General features: G+C 40.1%; 1 long non-coding RNA gene across 1 annotated transcript in view; it reads right to left on the bottom strand.

Annotated features, from left to right (window-relative positions):
* Positions 1 to 3,818: 3,818 nt before the first annotated feature.
* Positions 3,819 to 15,026, bottom strand: part of LOC309497079 — a 284,477-nt gene continuing 273,269 nt past the window's right edge. The window contains exon 2 of the long non-coding RNA XR_014205360.1: positions 3,819 to 7,382. This is a non-coding gene — a long non-coding RNA (uncharacterized lncRNA). The remainder of the gene's footprint in view (positions 7,383 to 15,026) is intronic.

Raw genomic sequence — 15,026 nt, 5'->3', positions numbered from 1 at the left:
TTGTTGCCAGCATAACTATACCAGCTCAGAAAACAGAAGTCTACAGAGAAATTTCACCTTATTTGAGCGGACTTTGCTTTTCCAGTGCGTGATCGGTACAGGATTGGAGTGTTTGGGCCGTTAACGACAGAGCAGAACGCGCAGCGCAAACACGGACTCAAACATTGAGCAGACAGCGCAGCGGGCCGACACACACACACACGCGCGGAACGGAGAGTGCGGCGGCGCACACAGAACGGAAAAGCTTTTTTTTTCGCCCTGCAGTCTATTTCATTGGTTTAGTTTACAGTGACGACGGGTAAAACACTGGTAAAACATTAGAATCAGCTGCAGGGCGGGATTTGCGCTGAACGCGGAGACTTCCGCCACTTAATATGTTCGTGTGGAAACACGAAAATGTACCTATGTTCCGCACACAAAATATTGCATTCAGTCATTCGGTACACACGTGCACCGAACCGAAAGCCCTGTACCGAAACGGTCCGGTACGAATACACGTACCGTTACACCCCTAGAAGCAATACACTCACGTTGATCAGGAACACATTTTCGGTTGGCCATTCTTGGGCCTCCTCTACCTCGCTGATCATCATGTTTTGATATACCCCCCCTCGGTGACCATAAAGGGCTGCCAAATAAGCAGAAAGGTGACCATAAAACTCCCACTGCAAGGATGTGGTGGCCACGTCACTTTCGAGCTGGGCTATAAACAACACAGAGCACAATCTCAGGGTTCATGTTGAACATTTCTTATGCATTTTACAATATGTCAGTACAATGAGTTAAATGGAGGGGGGACTTACACAGAATTTTGGGGATGGCCTGCTTGGCCTGGCTCTGGCACTGCAGAATTGTCACCTTGCTGACCACCCTTTGCTCTTTTCCGTTTTTTACAGACGTCCGGTGCATGGCAACCATTCTCTTTAGCGATTTTTTTACACTCTGCATTAGTGCTGGGCGGTTTGACCAAAAATCCACATCACGGTTTTTTTCTAAATTAAACCGGTTTCACGGTAAATGACGGTGTGTTTTTTTTCAAGCATGATAACCACATTTTCTACTGAGTGAGAGAGGAAATACTGCAGTAGATTAACTTATAATGCCCTATTTTATTGTCATGAGTGAATGAAAAAATCCACACTAATATTAATAATACAGGTTTGCAAGGCTGTTTACAAAGAGGTGCCAGCAGGACGCGCTTTAGGAGCGGCAGAAATAATGGTTTCCCCGGTAACGGTTGTACTCAAAGCAGCAACGCTGCTTTATCGGGAAAGATAAAGAAAGATTCAATCGTAATAACAAAGAAACTTTTCTAAAGACCGTCAGTTCACTTCAGATACGTTCATACAGTATAACACGTGCGCCGCGAGAAAAAAAAACACTCTCACCCCCACACGGCTACCGGAGCTGATCGCGCCCATTCTAGTCAATGCTTCTGTTTCAGATCGAAGCTTCCCAAAAGCAGCTCTCCGCGCCGCTTCGCTAAATATCAAGTAGAGGTAACTGCAGACTGGAGCAATGGGCGTGCCAGGAGGTCGGAAAGGAATGGGGCGTGCCAGGAGCTGCAGCTACCCCTATCTCCAGAGATGGGACCAAGTCACACATGTGCAAGTCTCAAGTAAGTCTCAAGTCTTAACCTTCAAGTCTCAAGTAAGTCCCAAGTATTTTTTTCTTGGGCAAGTCAAGTCAAGTCACAGGCTATGTCAAGTCAAGTCAAGTCAAGTCCTGTAGTAGGTCAAGTCAAGTCCAAGTCAAGTCACCTTATTATTGTAATTTTACCTGCAGAATCTGATCTTAATAAAGTGAAAAGACAAGATATAAGTAGCCTAACTGTCAGTAAATTACAATAATTTGGATTTGCATTGTAAATACTCATGTTCAGTAAAATACATCATGGAATCAAACAAAATTGTAACTTCATAAAATTATTTATTTTTCGCTTCTGCCAACAGTGTTTGAAATGTTTTAAATGGTCAACATTGAGTCCATAAAACAAATAACAGCTTAACATCCAACAGACTCCTCTCTGAACACCTCCCTCTCTCTCTCAAACACAGTTTACGTACACCATTAAACTTTGTTACATTTCTCCTCTCTCTCTCACACACTCACTCTCACACACTCTCTCTCTCACACACACACACACACACACACACACACACACACACACTCTCTCTCTCTCTCTCTCTCTCTCTCTCTCTCACACTCACACACACACACACACACACACACACTCTCTCTCACACACACTCTCTTTTTTTTTTTAGGCGGGCCTACAGAGACGCGTTTTTTTCGGGCGGGCAGCTAGCGGATCGTTAGGAAAGATTAGATGAATGTGATCATTTATATTTGGGCCTTTTTTGGGCCTGAAATCGCTGATAAAACCTTAACGGCTACTTTAGCTATTATTACATTAGCTAACTACCAACTAACCAGATAACATTAACAAATTGGCAAGCACTTACTGGGCAGAATGGCTGTTAATGTTGCATGTCTTGCAAAGCGCTGTTCGTCTTTTGCCATCTTGTGAATAATTCTTGAAGCCGAAAGCGATGACCCTCGGTACCCCTCCGGCTGACATGTTGATGTGATATCTGATCTAAGTGGGCGTGGTGTGCGTAAGGCACGAGAGGGCATGACTGATGATAGTTTCATGATCCTGTCATGACAACGCTATTCTCAGCCTGCGCTCCAGTTGGGTAATCAACTTGATTTTTTAAAATAATTTATATATTTTATATTCAAACTGAAAACATGATGTGATTAACACTCAAGTCATTCAAGTCATCGTGTCTCAAGTCAAGTCAAGTCCCGAGTCTTTAACTTCCAAGTCCGAGTCAAGTCTCAAGTATTTTATTTTTTGTCAAGTCAAGTCACAAGTCATAAAAATAGCGACTCGAGTCGACTCGAGTCCAAGTCACCAAGTCACAAGTCCCCATGTCTGCCTATCTCCCACGAGCCGCCATTGAAGTAGAGGTAACTGCAGACTGGAGCAATGGGCGTGCCAGGAGGTCGGAAAGGAATGGGGCGTGCCAGGAGGAATGGGGCATGCCGTAAGGTCTTTACAATTGGACGCGAAAGCTTCCTGATCCGTATAAAAGGCAAGGCAAGGCAAGGCAAGTTTATTTATATAGCACATTTCATACACAATGGCAATTCAAAGTGCTTTACATAGAAGAAATAAAAATAATAAAAAGAAATAAGAATAATTAAAACAGTTTAGAAAAATAAAATGAAATACAGTACAGTACAGTCGGACGAACAGTGGCACAGTGCTCATTCAGTAAATGCACAGCTAAACAAAAGTGTTTTGAGTCTGGATTTGAATGTGACCACTGTAGGAGCACATCTGATCTCTTCTGGAAGCTGGTTCCAGCTGTGGCTGGCATAATAGCTAAAAGCAGACTCACCATGCTTAGAGTGAACCCTTGGTATTTCTAGCTGATATGATCCTAATGATCTGAGTGATCTGTTGGGTTTATATTCAGTGAGCATATCTGCAATGTATTGAGGTCCTAGGCCATTGAATGATTTATATACCAGTAATAATACTTTAAAATCAATCCTAAATCTAACTGGGAGCCAGTGTAAAGACCTGAGGACTGGTGTGATATGTTCATATTTTCTGGTTCTGCTCAGAATCCTGGCGGCAGCGTTCTGTATGAGCTGCAACTGTCTTATGGTCTTTTTGGGAAGGCCAGTGAGGAGTCCATTACAATAATCCACCCTGCTGGTGATGAAAGCATGCACAAGTTTCTCTAAGTCTTGTCTGGAAACAAAGCATCTAATTCTTGCAATATTTTTCAGATGATAGTATGCTGATTTAGTTATTGCTTTGACATGACTACTGAAACTAAGGTCTGACTCTAGTGTCACACCAAGATTCCTGACTTGATGTTTAGTTGTTTGACCCCTGGAGTGAAGGTATGCGTTCACCTTGAGAACTTCATCTTTGTTTCCAAATGCAATGACTTCAGTTTTATCTTTGTTTAACTGAAGAAAGTTTTGGCACATCCAACTGTTGACTTCATCAATGCATTGGCACAGGGAGTCAATTGGGCTGTAATCGTTAGGCGATAGGGCTAAGTACAGCTGTGTGTCGTCTGCATAGCTGTGGTAAGCAATTTGGTTCTTTCTCATTATTTGGCTCATTGGGAGCATATACAGGTTGAACAGGAGTGGTGCAAGAATTGAGCCTTGAGGGACTCCGCATGTCATGGATGTCCACTCAGACTTATGGTCTCCTATACTCACATAATAACCTCTCTCATCTAAGTATGACCTGAACCATTTTAGGACTATCCCAGAAAGCCCCACCCAGTTTTCCAGCCTGTCAAGAAGTATGTTGTGATCGACAGTGTCAAATGCAGCACTGAGGTCGAGTAGTACCAGCACTGATAATTTGCCTGAATCAGTATTTAAGCGAATATCGTTTATTATCTTTATGAGCGCTGTCTCTGTGCTGTGATGCGGTCGGAAACCAGATTGAAAATTGTCAAAGTATCCATTCGAGCTTAAGAATTTGTTCAGCTGGTTGAAGACAACTTTTTCTATGATCTTGCCTATGAAAGGAAGATTTGAGATCGGTCTATAGTTGCTTAATATGGTCTTATCCAGATTGTTCTTTTTCAGGAGGGGCTTGACAACTGCAGTTTTCAGGGAGTTTGGAAAACTCCCAGAGAGAAGTGAGGTATTTACCACTTCTAGAAGATCTGCTTCTAAACTGTTTAGCACACTTTTAAAAAAAGATGTGGGAAGTGTGTCAAGAGCGCATGTTGATGTTTTAAGGTGCTGTACGGTTTCTACCAAAATTTTGCCATCAATTTTATTGAAATCAGACAAAGTTACTACTTTTTCAGGTGGTCTGATCAGTCTGACCCCAGCGCAACTCAATGATGTGCTGATCACCTTTCTGATATTATTGATTTTGTCAGAGAAGAAGGAAGCAAACTCACTGCACTTGCTGTTTGAGAGCATTTCACTGGGAATCTGGCTTGGGGGGTTTGTCAGTCTCTCTACAGTAGCAAAAAGAGTGCGTGTGTTGTTTAAATTGCAGTTTATAATATTTGAGAAGAAAGTCTGTCTAGCTTTGCCTAGTTCCATATTGAAAGCATGAAGGCTGTCTTTGTAGATGTTATAATCGACTACAAGTTTTGTCTTCCGCCACATGCGCTCTGCTTTTCTGCATTGTCTTTTCATATTTTGCACTGCTGTTGAGTTTCTCCAAGGTGCTTTTTGTCTGCCACTCTTCTTCCTGACTTTCACAGGAGCAATATCATCAATTGCACTTTTAACTTTTGAGTTAAAAGAATCAAGGAGAAAATCAACAGAGTCAGCAGATATGCTTGGTGTTAAGGATATGGCCTTCATAAATAGTACACTAGTGTTCTCATTTAAGCATCTCTTCTTGACAGACACAGATCTAGCTTCAGTGGCAGGAGAGATCAATATATCAAAGAAAATACAGAAATGATCAGACAGTGCTACATCCTTAATAACAATCGATGAAATGTTTAGACCCTTACTGATAAGTAAATCTAGAGTGTGTCCATGATTGTGTGTGGGTCCATGTACATGCTGAGTCAGATCAAAAGTTTTTAAAACAGTTTTGATTTCTTTTGCCATATTGTTTTCTGCATTATCTATGTGAATGTTAAAATCTCCAGCAATGGCAAAACAGTCAAGCTCTGAGGTGATTGTTGATAACAGTTCTGTAAATTCCTCAGCAAAGGCTGGAGAATATTTTGGAGGCCTGTAAATAATGATGAGTAAAATGCGTGGAGCACCTTTTAATACAATACCCAGATATTCGAAAGACGTGTAGTTCCCAAATGTTATTTGCTTACATTGATAGATATCTTTAAAAAGAGCAGCTAGACCCCCACCTCTCTTAACAGCTCTGCAGACACTCATAAAAGTAAAGTTGGGAGGGGCTGTTTCATTGAGGATTGTTGCACTGCAGCTGTCTAAGAGCCAGGTTTCATTTAGAAGCATAAAATCCAGGTTGTTTGTGGTTATTAAGTCATTGACTAGAAGTGATTTATTTTTAAGTGAGCGGATGTTTAAAATTGCTAACTTAACAGTCTTACTTTTTTTCCCTACACCAATCTTAGTTAGACGTGCAATAGGCACCAGATTAGTTGAGTTTGCTGTACGGCTATTGAAGGCCTTAGACTTTCTATCTTGTAATAGAACAGCAATAGAGAAAGATACAGGCACACTGGGTTCCCGCTTGTTCTGTAAACATTTGAGAAAGTTACTGTTATCAAAACGGGGACCCGACATACATCACTGAGAGCTGGTATCAGTTGTTTTTGGTTGACCTCGAGCAGATGGAGGAGGGTGTGGGCCCTGGCGTTGTGGCAGAGGCCGAAGAGCTCTCACAGAGGCAGGGGGAGGGTGAGCTGGGCCTGCAGGCTTAGGTGGGAGCGGTGCCCTACGTTTTTTGGTTGATATCTGGGGGCTTGCAGCAAAAGAGTGTGATAGTCTGGTTCCAGCATGCACTAATTCTTCCATTTTCTGTGAGAAGCACAGGAGTGGAGTTGCTGGCGAGAGGGTGAAAGTATCTGGTGAAAGGGGCTGTTGCTCTGGTGTTATAGGAGGCTGTAATATGCTGTCCTGGCTTCCCTGGCTGTTTTCCAGGAAGTTGTCCTTGGGTGCTGAATCTTGGAGCAGTTCTGATGTGTCTGTCTGTGGTGAGCTCTGTGGGCAGGGCTCAGCTGAGATGGTGTCCGTGAGCAGAGGTTGTTGTGGCTCAGTGGTGTTATCATTGTCCTTGTGTGATATGTCAACATCATGTCCATTCTGAAGTGAAGTCCTGTGGTCATTCATACTGTGTCCAGGTGTGTGTGTGCCGTTCTGATTGAGTGGATTGACACACACTGCAGAAGGATGATTGAGGGAGAAGTCGATATTGTCCTTTAACACTCTTGAACCAAGTTTGTTTGGGTGATGGCCATCCCGATGAAATAGTTGTCTCTGACTCCAGAAGAGATTGAAGTTGTCAATGAAGTTTACTCCTTTTATATTGCAGGTTTTTTGCAGCCATGTATTAATCCCAAGCAACCGTGAAAACCTGTTTGTTCCTCTTGCTGGGAGTGGTCCACTGATGAATGTCTGAACTTTCAGTTTTTTAAGTGTTTCAAAAAGTTCATTGAAATCCTTCTTAAGGAGTTCTGACTGCTCTTTATGAATGTCATTCTTCCCCACATGAATGATGAGTCGATTTGCAGTCTTATGTTTCATCAGAATGTTTTGAAGTTCCCTGTTTATATCAGAAGTTGTTGCTTGTGGAAGGCAGCATGTAGTTGTATCCCTGCTGCTAATGTTTCTGATTATGGAGTCCCCCACTATCAGAGTCCTGGGCTCGGCTGCGCTCTGAGCTGAGTGCCGCTGTCTGCTCGACCTTGAGCGCCAGTTAGCATCAGTGTTAGCTACTGGCTGACACAGTCTGTGTTCGATCACATTCATCACGTTTGGGGGTTCCTCATTTACATTCATTAGTACTTCAAATCTGTTCTCAAGATGTATAGGTGTTGGTAGGAGACCAATCTTTGCAATCCTTGTCAGAGCTGTATCTGGGGTAGAGGATGCTACTGCGGCAATATGTGATGCTCGTGACAATCTGATGTCTCGAGTGCCTTTGGGTCTCGCTCCCTGTTTGTGCCATCGATTTGTAAGTCGATCGGCTTGTTTCTCTACCTGTCGAGGAGCACTAGTTTCATGGGACTCACCGGCTATATGCTGAGGGTGTCCCTGACGAAGCTCTGTTGTGTGTTCCGTCTGGTTTGGTGGTCCCGTAAATAACTTTGTTTCAAGAACTGCAATCCTTTGTAAAAGTCTGTGGCAGTTAGTGCAGCAAGTAGATTCCAGAAGAGGCATTTTCTCTCTTATCCTTGTAGGCAGTTGTGTTTTCCTTTCCCCGGAATGTAAGCTGGTCGGGTAGAAGAATTCTGCGTTTTTGTAGTAATCCAAACTTTGTCGTTTGAGCACTGTGCTGATTTGTAGTTAAAGTTAGGTGATAAAAGGAGCTAAAATTATAAAAGTATAGAAGATAAAATATAAAAGCGATAGAGCAAAGCGCGGAGCTGTAAGCAAGAGCGTCCGAACAGTAGCTGAGCAGGAAGTTAGTAAAAGCAAGCCATAAACTTAATCACTTTTGGCCAACAGACAAGTATACAAGACCAAATACATTTCTTTCACTGTGAAAATAGCAATAATGATATTGAGAATACATTCTCAAATTTAGGGCGCGGGTTACATGACGTCATCACCACCGCGACTTTTTTTTAAAATCATTAAAAAACAAATTAAATTATTATTTTAAAGATAAAAATGTCTCCTGACACTATTAAAGTCATACTAGTTTTGTACTTTCATTTAAAGTAGGCTACATACAAACTAATAGTAATGTTATTTTTATAATAATGGTACAGCAAATGTTTTTGCTGTATAAAGGCATACATATATACTTGTTTGATCAAACACTCACCATATAATTATAAAATGAAGTAAAAACGGTTTAATAAACTTCTTTTAAGTGACATTAAACAATTAAGCAAAACAAACACCATTTTATCCAAAAAAACACATTTATTCAGTTGTCATTTTTACAATTAATTGTTTTGAAACGTCAGTTGAATTTGTCATCAAAGGCTTGTGTTCTAAGTCAAAACTCATTCCTTCACTGATTCATACTATAGTATAGCAACTGTCCGCACAAATGAACAGTCTAAAAACTCAAATGGTGTCTTAAGAATAAAACATTTAAAATGAAATTCTATGGCATCATTTGAACCTTTCATATAAACAAAGTTAATAAATTTCAGTAGTTTTAAAGCTGTTGCGATAATTGAAAAACTTTTGTCCAGAAATTTGCATGTCAGGTTGGCACAACTGCAAACATGGTTATTTTATTATGGTAATTACAGTATACATGATAATGCATCATTCAGAGGAGCCTTAATGATGAGTGAAAAGGGTTGTAGATCTCTCCAATACTGGTAAAAACTGCTTTCAAGTATGGGTAGGTTGGTACACTTTCCATATCAGTTTAATTTAAACACTTTACAACTGAAAACTTTACAACTGAAACTTGTTTAGATTTCAAAAAGTCAAAGTTAATGACTCAAAAATATAAATAAATAAAACAAATAAAAATTAATTAAACATCAGTTTTGAAAAGATATATATATATATATATATATATATATATATATATATATATATATATATATATTAGGGCTGTCAAAAGATTAATCGTGATTAATCGCATCCAAAATAAAAGTTTGTGTTTAAATAATATATGTGTGTGTACTGTGTATAATTAAATATATAAATATAACACACATGCTTGTATATATTTAAGAAAAATGTGTAATTTATATATAAACAAATATATTTATATAATATAAATAAGTATATACAGTATATGTATGCAAATATTTCTTAAATATATACATGCATGTGTGTGTATTTATATATACAAAATAATTATACACAGTACACACACATATATTATGTAAACACAAACTTTTATTTTGGATGCGATTAATCACGATTAATCTTTTGACAGCCCTAATATATATATATATATATATATATATATAGCATTGATTTAGCACAATGGGATTTTATAAATGTCTAATAATGTCTATAAATGTCTAATAAACTGCACGTCAAGCTGTTGTCTGTCATTTCCTCTATGTTGTTCTTGTAGTGTCCGACACAGAGGAGAAAATATGCTCGAGTCACCAGGAGCAGTCTAAATAGAACTAAAGATTTTATGCTATATTGTGCACTAATCATACTTGGGTGCATCTGAACTTTTTCACAAAGACCAACACTGGGAAGTTTAATGTTTATTAAAATTAAGGAGCAAGGAAAGTCTTGTAAAATCCAAGGAGTTGAAACTGAAGGTGAGGGTACAGCGTCAGTGCAGGGAGTCTTCAGGATCCACTGAATCCCTTTCTGCTTCTTGTGTTGAAAGAGATAACAGAGAAAAACAGGACAAATTATAGTAGCATATATTACATGTTGTGGTATTTAGTATTATTTCCCATTTAGTCTAGTGTGATTTGTTTTTGTAAATGGCTTGCTGCTTTTAAGCATTGTTTTTAATCTCACGAATAAACTTCCATTTCCCTTTCCCATCAATCCAAAAATCAGCTGAGCTGAAACATAATATAGACAGGTAGCTTACAGAAACACAATGCCTAAAAAACGCACATTTAATGAGGAATGAAATGGATATTCTCCTTTTATCACTTCCCTATCACACTCCCCAATGTTATATTTAACACCTGTTTAGAAGCCTTTAACTCTTATTACACAACAAAGGATAAAATGCATTAATAGAACGGTTTTAACCATTAATTTGCTGTTCGTGGTTTGTTATGCACTACCAACTTTATCCAGTGACCTTTCTTTTATCTGATAACGTCCCCTAAAACTACTAATTTAGAGAGCAATAGTAAACTAGCATGCTTTAATACACAAGTTAATTTGATTCAGATGTACTGATAATATACAATCTTATTCTTTAAACGACTTACCTTTTACAAGTGCATCACAAACGGTCTGTTCTACCGCGCTGCTGCTACTTTCGGGAACTATTGAGAGGCTCCACAAGCCGCCATTGCTGTGTCGCAGCTCCGACTCTGTCCAGGAGGAAACTCCTTTGACCAATGAGAAACCTCTTGCCACGCCCCTACCTCCTGCCACGCCCCTACCTCTTGCCACGCCCATTACTCCAAGCTGCAGCTACCCCTATCTCCTAAATATAGGCGCCTAGTCTATTTTGACGCACGCGTGTGGAGGACGGAATAAAACCTTGTCGCAGCCGTAATGCGCCGCAGACGTGTGTTCTGTGTTGTAAATGAGGTGCGAGACAGTGTCGCGCAACGCCGCGTTCCGATTAAAGCGACATACACCGGTATTGCGGTTTATTAAAAATTCATATCGTAACAAAAATAAACACCGGTATTCGGTTTGAACCGGTAAACCGCCCAGCACTACTCTGCATCTCCCTGCGCAGACCAATAAGGACCGTCTTTGAAAGACGGCAGGAAGGTGGAGGAGTTTCACTGATGAAATTTATGAACTGAGACACGTTCTGCACATAGTACTCGATGGTTGTCTCTTTCATTAGGGCCTTGCGCAGGGAGCTGACCCACCTGCACACAAACAAACAACACACATCCCTTTCAACAGGTTGGACGACATTCAGAGAGGCTTGAATATGCCCTCTATAAACACTCATTTTCATTATTATATTTTTTCTAAAAACATCATTACAAGAGACACATAATAAGAAAATGACTTACGCGTGAATCCGGCTAGTCTCGTTTAAAAAGCAAAGAGTGCTCAGCCTTGACTTCCCCTCGGCCATGTACTGCAGGAACTTTTTTATGCGGTACATTTTTGCGTTCACATTATCCGTGTGTTTTGATGACGGGTCTGGTCCGAGCTGGTTGACCCTGAACTCCTCCATGATGGTTTCTGTGCACAAAGAATAATGAGGACAGAGACAATTGTCAGTCAACACACACTGCAAAAAATGCTTTCTTAATTTTTATTTTTGTTGGTAACAGTTTATAATAACTAAACGCTATTAATCATTAGTTAATCATTAGTAAACAGTTAATTTGCCATTTATAAAGCATTAATAGACATTAATAAGCAGTTTATAAATACAGCTATAAATACTTTTTTCTTGATTTATAAGCATATTATAATGTGTCTTTAATAATTGTATTTTCATACTTTATTAATGATCAATTTATCATTTATAAATGAAATACTACATTATTTACGAACGGGTTATTTAGGAGTTGTCAGTGGTTCATGAGATCCCTTAGAAAGTGTAAGTAAAGGGATAATAAATGGTTTAAATACATATTAATATTCAGACATATAGTGATACACTACAAAAAAAATGCTTTTCTTACTTAGTATTTTTGTTTTGTTTCCAGTCCAAATATCAAAAAATTCTTAAATCAAGAAGCGTTTACTAGAGAAGTAAAATGACATTTTTTTTTTATTCTATTTTGTTTCAAGATAAAAAGAAAGTAATTTAAGTAATTTTTGCTTAAAACAAGCAAAATTATCATCATTATGGGGTAAGAAAAATAATCTTGTTTTCCATTTGAATTTCTTACCCCATAATGATGATAATTTTGCTTGTTTTAAGCAAAAATTACTTAAATTACTTTCTGTTTTTTTTGAAAATAAAATAGAATGTCTTATGTCATTTTACTTCTCTAGTAAATGTTTCTTGATTTTATGAATTTTTAGATATTTGGACTGGAAACAACACAAAAATACTAAGTAAGAAAAGCATTTTTTTTTTTTTGCAGTGCTGACAATGACATTTCAGAAAACATCAAGTTAAAACAATGCAAGTGTACTCACTCAGTGTCAACCTTTGATCAACCTCAAGCTCCTAAAAGACGCCTGGCTGCTGGCTGGTGGAGGGCTCCAAATCACTGGAGGCTGACGGAAGGGTGGAAGCCTCAGTGATTGCAAGAGGGTCATCCCCAGATCCGAGGGAAGAGAACAGTCTTCCCTTCACCTTGCTTAAGCTTCCAGAAGCCATAGATGCTGACTTCTTCTGCAGCCTGCGGTACCAGCGAGTCACATCACGCAGGGCGGTGGTCAGCGTGTCCACCTTCACGTTCAACCGGCTGTTTTCTGTCCACAACCTCTCTACCTTCTCTTTGCAGCCAGGGTTGCTGCATTCCTCGTCCTCCTCCACATCAAAGGGCACATCGGCATCCTCGATGTCAGGCAGCAAGTCCAGGGTGCTGACAAGTGGCACCTCTGGTTCAGTGGCCCTAAGTGCTGCAATTTGTGCCAACACTTTCTTTCTTTTGCATAGTTTGAGTGCGTTTTCTTTTGCGGCTGTCGATAGCTCTGTGTGTGACTTCAGGTGCCGGTCAATTCTTGTTGTTGAGATTCCACAGCCAGCCACGGGGCATACGCAACACCTCACATTGACACGTCCGGACTCCAAAGCAAGCAAAAGCTTTCGCTCATCTTTGTTCTCGACCTTGTGGTACACTTGAAGATGCTGGCTCAACCGAGAGTACATTCGTGTACACAGCGGGCAATTGTAAACAGCAGGCATTTTTGTAGAAAAGTTTGAAGTGCAAAATCCCAATGATGTCTGCATCCAACAAAGATGAACTCACTACTGAGAACATGAGGGAGTTGCTTGCAGAAGTTATGGGAAATGTAGTTTGTGAGGGTAAAAAAAAAAATCACTTGTAATGAGAGATTGTAGCGGCGTATAATAAAAAAAAACAATCCAACAGCCGCAGCAGGCTAAGACACGGGGTTTGTACTAAAGACGCATCACACTGAAGCATTACATCTGATGTTATCTTTACGAACACCAATCACTTACTTTGGTAGATGCATTTCATCAGTCAATTGAAGGTACATCCAACAGCACATAACAGGTAATGATGGTAGTAACGTCATTGACAGTGACGACGGTCAAAAGAAAGTTTTTCCCCATGCTCACCCTGCAGCCATGCTCCAAACAACCCGCCATGTCCCACAGGTGAACACGCACGCTAATATACACCACACCCCCTCACGGTGCCATAGTTACCAATGACGTCACACCGCGCGTGCACATGCACATGCACATGCACAACAGTATAGAAAGAAAAGAAGAAATATTACAAAAGACTAATCAAACCCAATGTATGGCTCCTACAGAGATGTTTTACGTAATTTAGTTTATTTTGCCCAGGGGAAACATTGTTAGACTGTTTTCAAAATGTAAAATTGTAAAAGGGACACCTTTTTATTTTATTTTGAAAGGTACCGAAAACTTTAAGAGATCTGACCTCTGACCCCAGGCCTGACAAATGTCATGTGTAGATTATTTATTAGCCATATGCGCTACTTGCACAACTACTTCCGCGTTCTACGTATTACATATCACTCGTTTCCGGTTATGGCAATGGCTACCGCGACTACCTACTACACTCGCTGTCTTCAGGGGCCGGTTTCACAAAGCTATTTTAGACCGGTCTATAGTGTTAGACAAGTCTAAAATTCGCTCATAGACAGTCTAATGCAAGTTAGACTGTTTCACAAAAATAAAGACTGACTTAATTTAGACCAAAAAAATTAGACACCTCACCCCCAGGCTAACTTAGGTCTAAGACTCTATGTTACCTTGGCAACCAGAAGTAACAATCAGTTACATTACAAACTGCCAAAAGAAAAGGGAAAATGGCTCATAATTTAAACATTTCTTCTTGTTACTAACGTTACATTCCCAAGTAAAATGTCCTTGTAACTGTTAGGGCCGTTACATAGTCAACGCGAGCAACGATCGACGCGCTCCCTTTCATACGCAAGCGTCACGGGCGATGCGTGAAATGCAATACACCGTGACTGTTCAACCGTCTATTTCGCTTCAAACGCTCGCTTTATACGCGCGTCCTATTCGCCTTGGACGCGCGAATGGATTCAAAATGTTCAAGCGTCGAACTAGACGCGATAGACGCGAATTTGACGCTCTATTCGCGTTTGTTGTGAACGCTGCATAATAACAGGCTGCGATGTCAAGATTGCAATGCTGGAATGTGTGTGTGTGTCAGAGAGAGAGAGGCACGGGCGCGATCGAACAGTGGAAACATAAAAACATACTCCGTCATTTATACTCCTCCAACAAACACATATTTTCCGCTGTGGTAAACTGCACTGAGCGGTTGAATCATATACTGTCTATGGGTTGAATGCGCTTACTCGATCCGCCATGTTTTTTGTTTTGAAAAGTGTCTTATTTTACCCAGAATGCATTGCAGTGTAGTCCTACTTAAGATAGTCAGAGTCTTAAGTGCTTTGTGCAACGGTCTGATTTAGATGTCTATCTGAAGTCTGACTATCTACTATATCTAAGCCCAGGATCTTCCGAAAATCAGTGTTAATGATGTTAATCGTGTTTGCAAAAAAAACAAGCAAAGCCCCATCAAGCAAACTGGAGAAGGGTTTTAAATTGTATGCCG

Source organism: Leuciscus leuciscus, assembly GCF_965113295.1.
Source record: "Leuciscus leuciscus genome assembly, chromosome: 4".
NCBI classification, from domain to species: domain Eukaryota; kingdom Metazoa; phylum Chordata; class Actinopteri; order Cypriniformes; family Leuciscidae; genus Leuciscus; species Leuciscus leuciscus.
Note: the sequence above shows the minus strand (reverse complement) of the source record. Positions and strands in the feature narration are given on the sequence as shown.